The 10,168-nt window shown below is 39.7% G+C and overlaps 1 non-coding gene across 1 annotated transcript; it reads left to right on the top strand.

Moving 5' to 3' along the window:
• Positions 1 to 7,588: 7,588 nt before the first annotated feature.
• Positions 7,589 to 7,690, top strand: LOC138806442 (U6 spliceosomal RNA). Its single transcript, XR_011365883.1, has one exon. It is a non-coding gene; the product is annotated as a U6 spliceosomal RNA (small nuclear RNA).
• Positions 7,691 to 10,168: the final 2,478 nt, after the last annotated feature.

Below are 10,168 nucleotides of genomic sequence, written 5' to 3'. Positions count from 1 at the left end.
TTCTACCAAACACCTAAAGGAGATTTGAACTAACCCCCCAAAACCAACCAACAAAAAATTTCTTCTAAACCAGGGGTAGTGAGTGGTATATACCTGTTAATCCCAGCACCCAGGAGGCAGAGGCTGAAGGATCATGAGTTTTAGGTCAACTTGAGCCATATATTGAGGTTTTGGCTCAGAAAAAAATTTAAAAACAAAAACAGTGGCTAGTGCAGTGACTTAAGTGGTAAAGTACCTACTTAGCAAGCTTGAGGTCCTGAGTTTAAACTCAGTACTGTAAAAACCCCAAAAACAAAATGAAAAAAAAAAAAGCAAACACACTTCATAAAATATAGGAGAGGAGGAAAAACTCCCTTATCCATTCTATGTAGCCAATATGATTCCAATACTAAAGCCAAAGTTACCATATAAAAGAAAATACAGAGGCTGGTGCTGGTGCTGTGTCTGCAATCCTAGCTACTCAGCAGGCTGAAATCTTGAGGCTCACAGTTCAAATCCAGCCTGGACAGAAAAGTTTGTGAGACTCTTATCTCCAGTTAACCACCAGAAAAAAAATTTAAGTGGAGCTGTGGTTAAAGTAGTGTAGTGCTAGCCTTGAACAAAAAAGCTCAGGGACAGCACCCAGGACCTGAGATCAAGCCCCAAGATTGTCACAAAAGAAAGGAAGGAGAGAGAGAGAGAGAGAGACAGAGGCAGAGACAAAGACAGAGACAGAGACAGAGATGGGGGGGTGGAGGGAGGAAGAAACTATGGAACAATACTCCTTATGGATGCAAAATACTTAACAAAATAATATCAAGTTAAACCCAATGGCATATTAAAACAAGCACAAGCAAGTAGTTTTTGTTTGTTTGTTTTTAGTTTCTGTTTTTCTTTTGGTGCCAGTCCTGGGGCTAGAAGTCAGGGCTTGGACTCTGTTTCTGAGCATTTTTTGCCCAAGGCTAGCACTCTACCACTGGAGCCACAGCACCACTTCCAGTTTTCAGGGAGATAAGACTCTCATGGACTTTCCTGTCAGATCTGGCTTTGAACTGTAATCCTTAGATCTCAGCTTCCTGAGTAGCTAGGATTACAGGCATCAGTGCCAGGTAGGTTTTTTTGTTTTTGTTGTGTTTTTTTCTTCTTGTTGTTTGTATTTGAGACCAGATTTCACTATATAGTTTAAGGTAACCTGATACTCACTGTATAGCTCAGGCTGGTCTCAAATTTGTCCTGCCTCAGCCTACCAAGTGCTAAGAGTATAGGTATGTGCCTCCAAATTAAGAAGTGAGACTTAAACTAAAAATACAAAGGTGGAGCTGGGATGTAGCTCAGTGGCAAAGCACTTGCCTAGCAAGTACAACGTCCTGGGTTCGATCCCCAGTACCAAAAAAGAAAAGACAAAAAAATACAGTTAAAAAAAAAATACAAAGGTGATTCAACATAAGAAAGTCAGGCTAGCTCTGGGTGCCAATGGCTCAAAGTGGCTCAGGAGGCTGAGATCTGAGGATAGAAGTTCCATGCCAGCAGGAAAGTCTATGAGACTTTTATCTACAATGAACCACCAAAAACCTGGAAGTGGAGGTGTAGCTCAAATGGTAGAGTAAAAAATATCTAAGTGACAGTGCCCAAGCCCTGAGTTCAAGACCTAGTACTGGCACACACACACACACACACAATCTGTCAGTGTAACACACAGCTTTACTAAGATAAAGGAAAAGGATGTAAATCACTTCAATTGAGAGAGAAAGAAGGATAGAGAGACTAGAAATAGGAGGGAACGTTCTCAATATGATAAAGCGCATTTGTAAAGCACTCACAGCTAATATTATACTCAAGGGAGAAAAATGGAAAACTTTTCCCCTGAGATCAGCTACAAGATAAAGGTTCCATTTTGGCTGCTACTAATCAACAATGTGTTTTAAGTTTTAGCCTCAGCAATGAGGTGACAAATACAGGCCATCTAATTTGGAAAGGAAGAAAGTAAACCTACATTCACTGAGATCGTAATCATATGCAAGAAATTGCAAAGATCCTACAGAAATAAACTTCACTACTGGAACAAATCAACAAATGCAACAAAATGGCAAAGTATACCAATGCTCAAAAAGAACAGTTGCTTTCTGTTTGTCTGTCTGTTTGTTTTTTGAGATGAGATCTTGCTAAGTTGCCAAACTAATCTTGAACTCCTGGGTTCAAGTGATCCTCCTTGCTTCAGCCTCCTGAGTAATTGAGACTGTAGGCATACACTACTACACCCAGCTACAGATATATGCACATATTTTTTTTGGGGGGGGGCGGTTGTGGGCCTGGGCGCTGTCCCTCAGCTCTTCAGCTCAAGGCTAGCGCTCTATCATATGCACATATTTTTATCTTTGTTGTATATATATGTATATATATGCAGATATATATATATACATATATAAAATCATTGTCGATAGCATAAAGAAGAATAAACTGCCTAGGAATCAACCAAATCAGTGAAAAACTTAGTATACCCAGGTTATAAAACCTACTATAAGAAATTAGTTATAAAGGAAATAAAAACCACAGAGAAATACCACTTTATAGCCACTAGGATAGCTATGGCTATATTTAAAAAAAAAACACATAAACAAAAGCAATCTAAAATAACAAGTGCTATTTTCTGCCAAGGATGTGGAGAAATTAGAATTCTGGGACATTATTGTACCAGGAACAAAAATTGGAAAGCAGTTTGGCAGTTCTTCGACAAGTTAAACATGTTATCAAATGACTGAGGAGTTCCACTTTTATGTATCTGCCCCAAAGAACTGAAGAGACACTTAAACTAAAAACATTTCCACACATTTTCACAGCAGCAGTATTTATAATAATCTAAAAGTAAAAATGGTCAGAGTGCCCACTAATGGATGTATGGATAAATAAGTTTTGGTATACAATGGAATATTATTCAGCTGATAAAAAATGAAATACCAGTACATATTGTAACAGGAATGAACCTATAAAACATTATGCTGAATGAATCATACCAAACACAAAAGGTCATATGTTGTATGATTCCATTTACACAAAACTTCCATAGAGATGAATGCAGATTGGAGATTTCCAAGGTCTAAGTTGAGGACATGAAATTGCTTAGTGGGCATAGAGTTTCTTTTTGGGATGATAAAGCGCAACTGGTGACTATGCAACTTTACAAATGAACTAAAATGCTACTGGATTGTTTTCTCTTAAAAGGTTAACCACATGGCATGTGAATTTCACCTAAAATGAACAAAAAACATACAATACTAATTTTGGGCAGGGGTATGGAGCAATAAAGAGCTTTCATTAACTGGTCATCACCAGCTTTATATAACTTGGATGTGTGTGTGTGTGTGTGTGTGTGTGTGTGTGTGTAACTTGGTCATAATTATCTGGGCAAATGGACATTATCTATTAGAGCTGAAACACATGTATAACCTAAGGCCCAGCAAATCTCTTTCACATAAAAATCTCTTTTACATATACTTTTCACATACACTTTTCACTATTTGTCATATAGTCCAACTCTAGAAATTAGCTAAATGCCTGTCCACAGTAGAACAAACAAATGAAAATGAGTATCCTATTGCAACAATATTGGGCAAATCTGATGAACATAGTACAAAACAAAGGGAGCTAGACACAAAGGAGTATATGTTGGGTGATTGCATGTATGTAAAGTTCAAAAAGCAGTCAAAGCCAGGCCCTGGTGGCTCATGGCTGTAATGCTAGTTACTCAGGAGGCTGGGATCTAAAATTGTGGTTTAAAGCCAGCCCTGGCAGGAAAATCCATGAGATTCCTATCTCCAATTAACCATCAAAGAGGCAGTGCCTAGACCCTGAGTTTAAGTCCCAATACTGGGGACACACACACACACACACACACACACACACACACACACACACACACACAAATGTAATGAGCTAACGGTATAAAGGTCAAATGCTGGGCGCTGGTGGCTCACACCTGTAATCCTAACTACTCAGGAGGCTGACATCTGAGGACCATGGTTTAAAGCCAGCCCTGTCAGAAAAGTCCATGAGACTCTTATCTCCAATAAACCACTCAGAAAACTGGAAGCCGCACTGTGGCTCAAGTGGTAGAGTGCTAGCTTTGAGCTGAAGAGCTTAGGGACAGCGCCCAGGCCCAGAGTTCAAGCCCACAACCGACAAAAACAAGCAAGCAAGTCCAATTCTGTATTTCTTTTGAAAAGCTTATTAATGACAAAACTACATGGAAGAATTAAAGGTTTTCTACTCAGATAATGTTACTAAATGATTTGCTGCAAACATCTAAGTTATCTTTGTAAGTTTAGAAAAGTAACTTTTGTATTGTCAAAATCTGCCAATTCCTTTGAATTTGAGTCTCTTTTCATCAGCCTAGGTGGGAATTGATGAGTAAGCACTTCACCATGGCTGGAAACAGACTGCCATTCTCGGTGGGAGTCCCTGTTCTCAACACCTAGGCTTGGTAACATACACGTAGCCCCTCGGCCACCCTCCCTCGCCCATCTGCTGTGATGGCTACCTGCCTACTCACAAATTTGGATTTCTGCCCTAGAGTGGAGGTGCCAGGGAATAACAGTTTACCTCCAGCAGCCTGGGCAAAGATGCCAATGTGTCTTCTGCCCAATGTCGAGACATGGTGTCCTTAGCTTGGGCGCTCTGTGGCTCCCTGTATCAGGTCCTATTTTTCACAGTATATTCATGACAGATGAAATGTAGGAAACAATAGTAACAGTTGGAAAAACAAAACAAGGGAAGTGATTGACCTGGCTTTTTATGTTTTAAAAACCTGAAGGTTAATTTCATGAAGGGGGTGGAGCAGTTACCAAGGGAAGGGGAGGGAAGGGGAAGGGAGGGAAAGAGGAGAGAAAGGGAAAGGAAGGGTAGAGTACTCTCAGCCACAGCAGATCAGGAAGCCACAGGACTGTACTGCTCCTTGAAATCAAAGGGCAAAAAGGCTGAATTTTCTTTTCTTTTCTTTTTTTTCTATGTTGGTCATAAAAATAACTTGAGTTTTTTGAGGGTGTTCCTATGCTTTAGAAAAACTCCTACTTAGTGTGGTTGAACAAAGGATGACACATATCTATTATACATGCTTAGTTCTTCTAGACAGTGTACCAGCTCAGTTACAATCATGATTCCTTATTCAGGTAAGGTCTCTGAGTATAAGTGTGAGGCTGTTTTCCTGCATTTTCTGGTATCTAGAGACATTCTTAGTGTAGGTAATGGAATATTAAAACATGAAGTTTGAAACTTCTATGTGAGATGATGAAAAGTCCAATCTCTCTGAGTCCTTGGATATAGGAAGAGAAGGGATAGAGTCACACACAGAGAAGGATGCACAAGATCATGCGAGGTCTGATTTATTCATTGATGCATGAGAAAAGAACTGAAGCCAGGAAACCCAGGTGCTCTTCAGTCTTGCAGAGTAAGTGTCTACCTATTAGAAGGACACATGGTAAATAAGAATATCAGGAGAAATTATGGGCCTGCTATAATGGTTTTGTCTCTTAAAAAGGTACTGAAACAATTAGTATGATTTAGGGATTCATTTATTTATTTATTTATTTTGCCAAATGACATAATCTCATAAGCCAGGGTAAAAGAACAAACCTCTGTGTGTGTGTGTGTGTGTGTGTGTGTGTGTGTGTGTGTGCGCGCGCGCGCGCCTGTGTGCGTGTGCGTGCACGCACACACAGGCTTGAATTCAGGGCCTGGGCACACTTCCTGAGCTTTCTTTGCTCAAGGCTAATGCTCTACCATTTGAGACACACCTTCACTTTTAGCCTTTTTAGGGAGCTTAATTGGAGATTAGAGTCTCCTGGCATTTCCTGCCTGAGCGGGCTTTGAACTTCTGTCCTAAGATCTCAGCCTCCTGAGTAGTTAGGATTGCAGGTGTGAGCTACTGGTACTGGCTCAAATCTATTTTTTTTTTACCTAAGCAACTGAGCAACCTGGTGTATTTTCACTGTATACCTACAATATATTAAACACTACAAGGATTTAAAACACATCCATTAAATTCAGCGTTTACTAATAGAAGGTTGTAATAAAATCATCCATGAATCCAGGAGGAAAACAATCAGTTTTATGGCTTTGATTCACAAATTTCTATTTCCGAGACTTCAGAGAGGGGTTTGGGATATAGATGTGAGAGCTGGAGAATTTGGCTAGTATGTGTGAGGCTCTGATTACCGACACTGATGAGAGGGGAGACAAAAGAAAAGACAAGAGAAGAAAGGGAAGGGAAAGAAAAAAGGAAAGGATAGGAAAAGAAAAGAAGAGAGGAGGGGAGGAAAGGGAAAGGAAGAGAGTGAAAGAGAGGAAAGAAGACAAGAGGAAAACAAAACAGAGAAGGAAGAAAGGAAGGAGAGGAAAAAAAGAGAGAGAAAGACAGAAAGAGGAACCTGAAAAAAACCCATTTATTTTCTTTGAATCTCATATTTGTCATCTGTAAAATATAGGTAATACCTGTCTGTTAGGCAAGTACTATATTACTGAGCAACATTCCCAGCCTGTTAGGGTTTGAGTTAAACAATGAATATAAATTGTAGAACATACTTGAGTGTGAGATCAGAAGTTTGGCATTTATTACTAAGACAGTAAGTTTTCACAGATTTTCAGTTGGGGGGGGGATGCTCTAACTTGGTTATTTGATCTAATTCACACCACATTTCACATTAAAAAATCTTAGATGGTTAAGTTTAATCAGAAGTTTCATTATGAGACAATCAGCATTATCAACATCTAACAGTTACCCCATGACACACATCATGCTGTGCCTCAAATCCATCTACTCAGGACTAGAGTGGGTACACACTGACCTCCATATCTAACACAATAAAGAAAAACAACCATGAAAAGGAGACAGAAGAGCAGAAAAGATAAATTCAGAGTGAAGTTGTCATACTGAATACATATAACAAAGACAAGACTTGGAAGAAGAGAACTACTCATTTACCTTTAACTTTTCTAATACTCAAAAGAGTATTAGGAAGTGATCACCAATGGTGATTGGTGATTGATTCTTCCAATTTCTAGCCATGGTCTTTTCAGTTAGATTCTCATTAAGTAGTTAAATTTGAGCCCCAAATCCTCTTGCCTTCAACTCCCCAGTGCTGGGATTACAGGTGTGGCCTGCCGTACCCTTTTCTATTTTCAAAATTTTGTTTTGCTGCCAAATATTTTTCCACTTGGCTAAAACGAAAATTAAATCATGTAACAACAACAAAAACAATTAACTAAAGACATTTAATCTTCAAATTAGAAAACTACCCATATACTAGCAACCAAAGTAAAAATCAATCAACACTTATGACTATAAAATAATGTGTGTAGAATATTTGAGTTCGGTTCCCTCAAATGAATCTCTGCCACTCCTCAGGAGAATGCAGACTTCTCCATTTGTTTGCAGTGAACTTTTGAGCAGGAAAAGCAGGAAAGACAGACTGATGCTCATATTGGTCTTCAATCATCATGGTACTGATAAGGAATGCACACGCATCATCACTGAACTGCAAGTGTTTGTCACCAACACTTTAGATAAGATCAATGGGCATAAATTTTCTTTATTTTTAAAAATACTTTAGTATAGGTAGTTGCTTTGGCAGCACCTAGTAAAATTGGAATGATACCAAGAAGATTGGCGTGGCCCCTGTGCAAAGATGACACATAAATTTGTGAAGTGCTCCATATTAAAAAAATTTGTTAGTAGTAGTAGTAGTAGTAGCAGCAGCAGCAGTGGGCTTAAACTCGGGGTCTGAGAGCTGTCCTTAGCTTTTTTGTTCAAGGCTAGTTCTCTACCACTTAACTACAGCTCCACTTCCAGCTTTTGGGTGGTTAATTGGAGAAAAAAGGCTTACAGACTTTGCTGCCAGAGCTGGCTTCAAACTGCAATCCTTAGATCTCAACCTCCTGAGTAGCTAGAGTTACTGGCTTCTATAAATGTTTTAAACACTGACAGACAGGTACTTCCAGGTGAGAAATCAACACACCAATAGCAATTGTCATTGGCTTAATTCTACAATAATGTAGAATTAAGACACAACCTAAATTGTGGCATGATATATGGCATTGTTCTGCCATCCTCCCTCACCCAGATGGGAGAGACAGGAGATGCCTTTAGAGCAGGTAGTTGATTCAGTTGCTGTGAAGCCAGCTATGATCACAGTGGCCATCCAATTTATGTCATGAGACATAAATTCTGTCTTATGAGATGCAATATGGTTCAGTGTGTTCACCGAGCATGCCTGTGGCCCCTGGTTTGATCCCTCACACCCAGGAAAAAGAAAGCAAAGACTAAACTTTATGACCTTTAGACAACACATTTTTTACTTCAAATAGTAATTTCCCTACTTCATCATCAGATTTGTTTCTTAAGTACAATTCCTCTCCATTTGTGGTTCCTGCTTCACCTCCTCCCATCTCCAATCAAGTCCAGCCTCAGCCCCGTTTATCAGCGTGGAGGCTAATCCCAATGAGTGAATCAAAGACAATTTCAGAGGCCAGATGTTCTGTACAATTTTGGATAAAGGAATATTGCAGAAGGGGAACGGTCTGCCTTATAAAAGTCATTGGTTTGCAGAGTGCTGGTGGCTCATGCCTGTAATGCTAGCTACTCAGGAGACTAAGATCTAAGGATTGTGGTTTGAAGCCAGCCTGGACAGGAAAGTCTATGAGACTCTTACTACCAATTAACCACCAAAAAAAAAAAAAAAAAAAAGCCACAAATAGAGCTGTGGCTCAAGTGCTAGTGTTAGCCTTGAGAAAAAGAAGTTCAAGGACAATGTCCAGGCCTCAAGTTCAAGCCCTAGAACTGTCAAAACAAATCATTGCCTTACTAATCCTGCCCTCCTCCCCCAATAAAACTACTTGCTGTGACATGCTTGATTCCTTCCTTCCTTCCTTCCTTCTTTCCTTCCTTCTTCTCTCTCTCTTTCTCTTTCTTCCTTCCTTCCTTCTCTCTTCCTTCCTTCCTTCATTCTCTCTTTCTCTCTTTCTTTCTCTCTCTCTCTCTTTCTTTCTCTCTTTCTTTCTTTCTTTCTTTCTTTCTTTCTTTCTTTCTTTCTTTTTTTTTTCTTTCTTTCTTTCTTTCTTTCTTTCTTTCTTTCTTTCTTTCTTTCTTTCTTTCTTTTTTTCTTTCTTTCTTTCTTTCTTTCTTTTTCTTTCTTTCTTTAAGTTCAAAACTGAGACTCAAACTCAGTACCTGATGCTTTTGCTCATTGGATAGCACTCTACCAACTGAGCCATGCCTCCAACCTCACACACGTAATTCTTGTTGATGAGAGCTCTACTTCTGTCTCCAGCAGCATCTATGGCCCTTTGCCCTGCAAGACTGGCTTCACTGAATGCCAACTTGCCTCACAAATGTGCCTCATGCTTTTATTTTTTATTATTATTACTTTTGTCTCTGGGTGTCTGCACAGGCTGAAATGTGACCCATCTCCCCGGACCACCTTCTGTCTGGAGACTCTGATTAGCCTTTCAAGACCTGCTTTAATCTTCATCTCCACATGGGTACTTTCTCTGAGCCCTACTTTTGGTGGCACAACATTGGATCTCCTCAGATTGCCTTTACACTCTTCTGCTTTTCATAATAAGTACTTGGAAGAAGGTGAGAGCTGTCAGGCTCATCAGGACATTCCTAGTAGTCAGAACAGTATCTGGAACAGAGGGAGGGTTCCGTACAGATATGCTGAATAAATGAAAGACATTTCTCTGAAGGAAACAACCCATTTGTGTGGATAGCTTTGTTTGGAAGAGAAAAAAATACCACTCAAGTATAGGCAACACTTATGATTACCACCACCACCACCTCCTCCTCCTCCTCCTCCTCCTCCTCCTCCTCCTCCTCCTCCTCCTCCTCCTCCTCCTCCTCCTCCTCCTCTTCCTCCTCCTCCATCTTCCTCTTCTTCAGATTTATATTCCTTTGTCACTACTCAAAAGAAAAATGCTGTCATCATTTGTATTCTCATTTCATATTAAACTTATCAAGACCTCATTGTGGCTTGTCAGAAAGGTATAGATCAAAATGATCATTCAAAGAATGAAAATACCCTTGAGTTACAGCTCATTATCAAAGAATATTGAAACAAATATTGCCCATAGTTTCTTGGAGATTAAGAATCTAGTGGTACCTGGGGCTTGAACTCAGGGTCTGGGCACTGTCCCTGAGCTT

Source organism: Dipodomys merriami, unplaced genomic scaffold, assembly GCF_024711535.1.
Source record: "Dipodomys merriami isolate MVZ:Mamm:240054 unplaced genomic scaffold, mDipMer1.0.p SCAF_4, whole genome shotgun sequence".
Classification (NCBI taxonomy): domain Eukaryota; kingdom Metazoa; phylum Chordata; class Mammalia; order Rodentia; family Heteromyidae; genus Dipodomys; species Dipodomys merriami.
The sequence above is the reverse complement of the archived record's forward strand: the minus strand, read 5'-3'. Positions and strand labels throughout refer to the sequence as shown.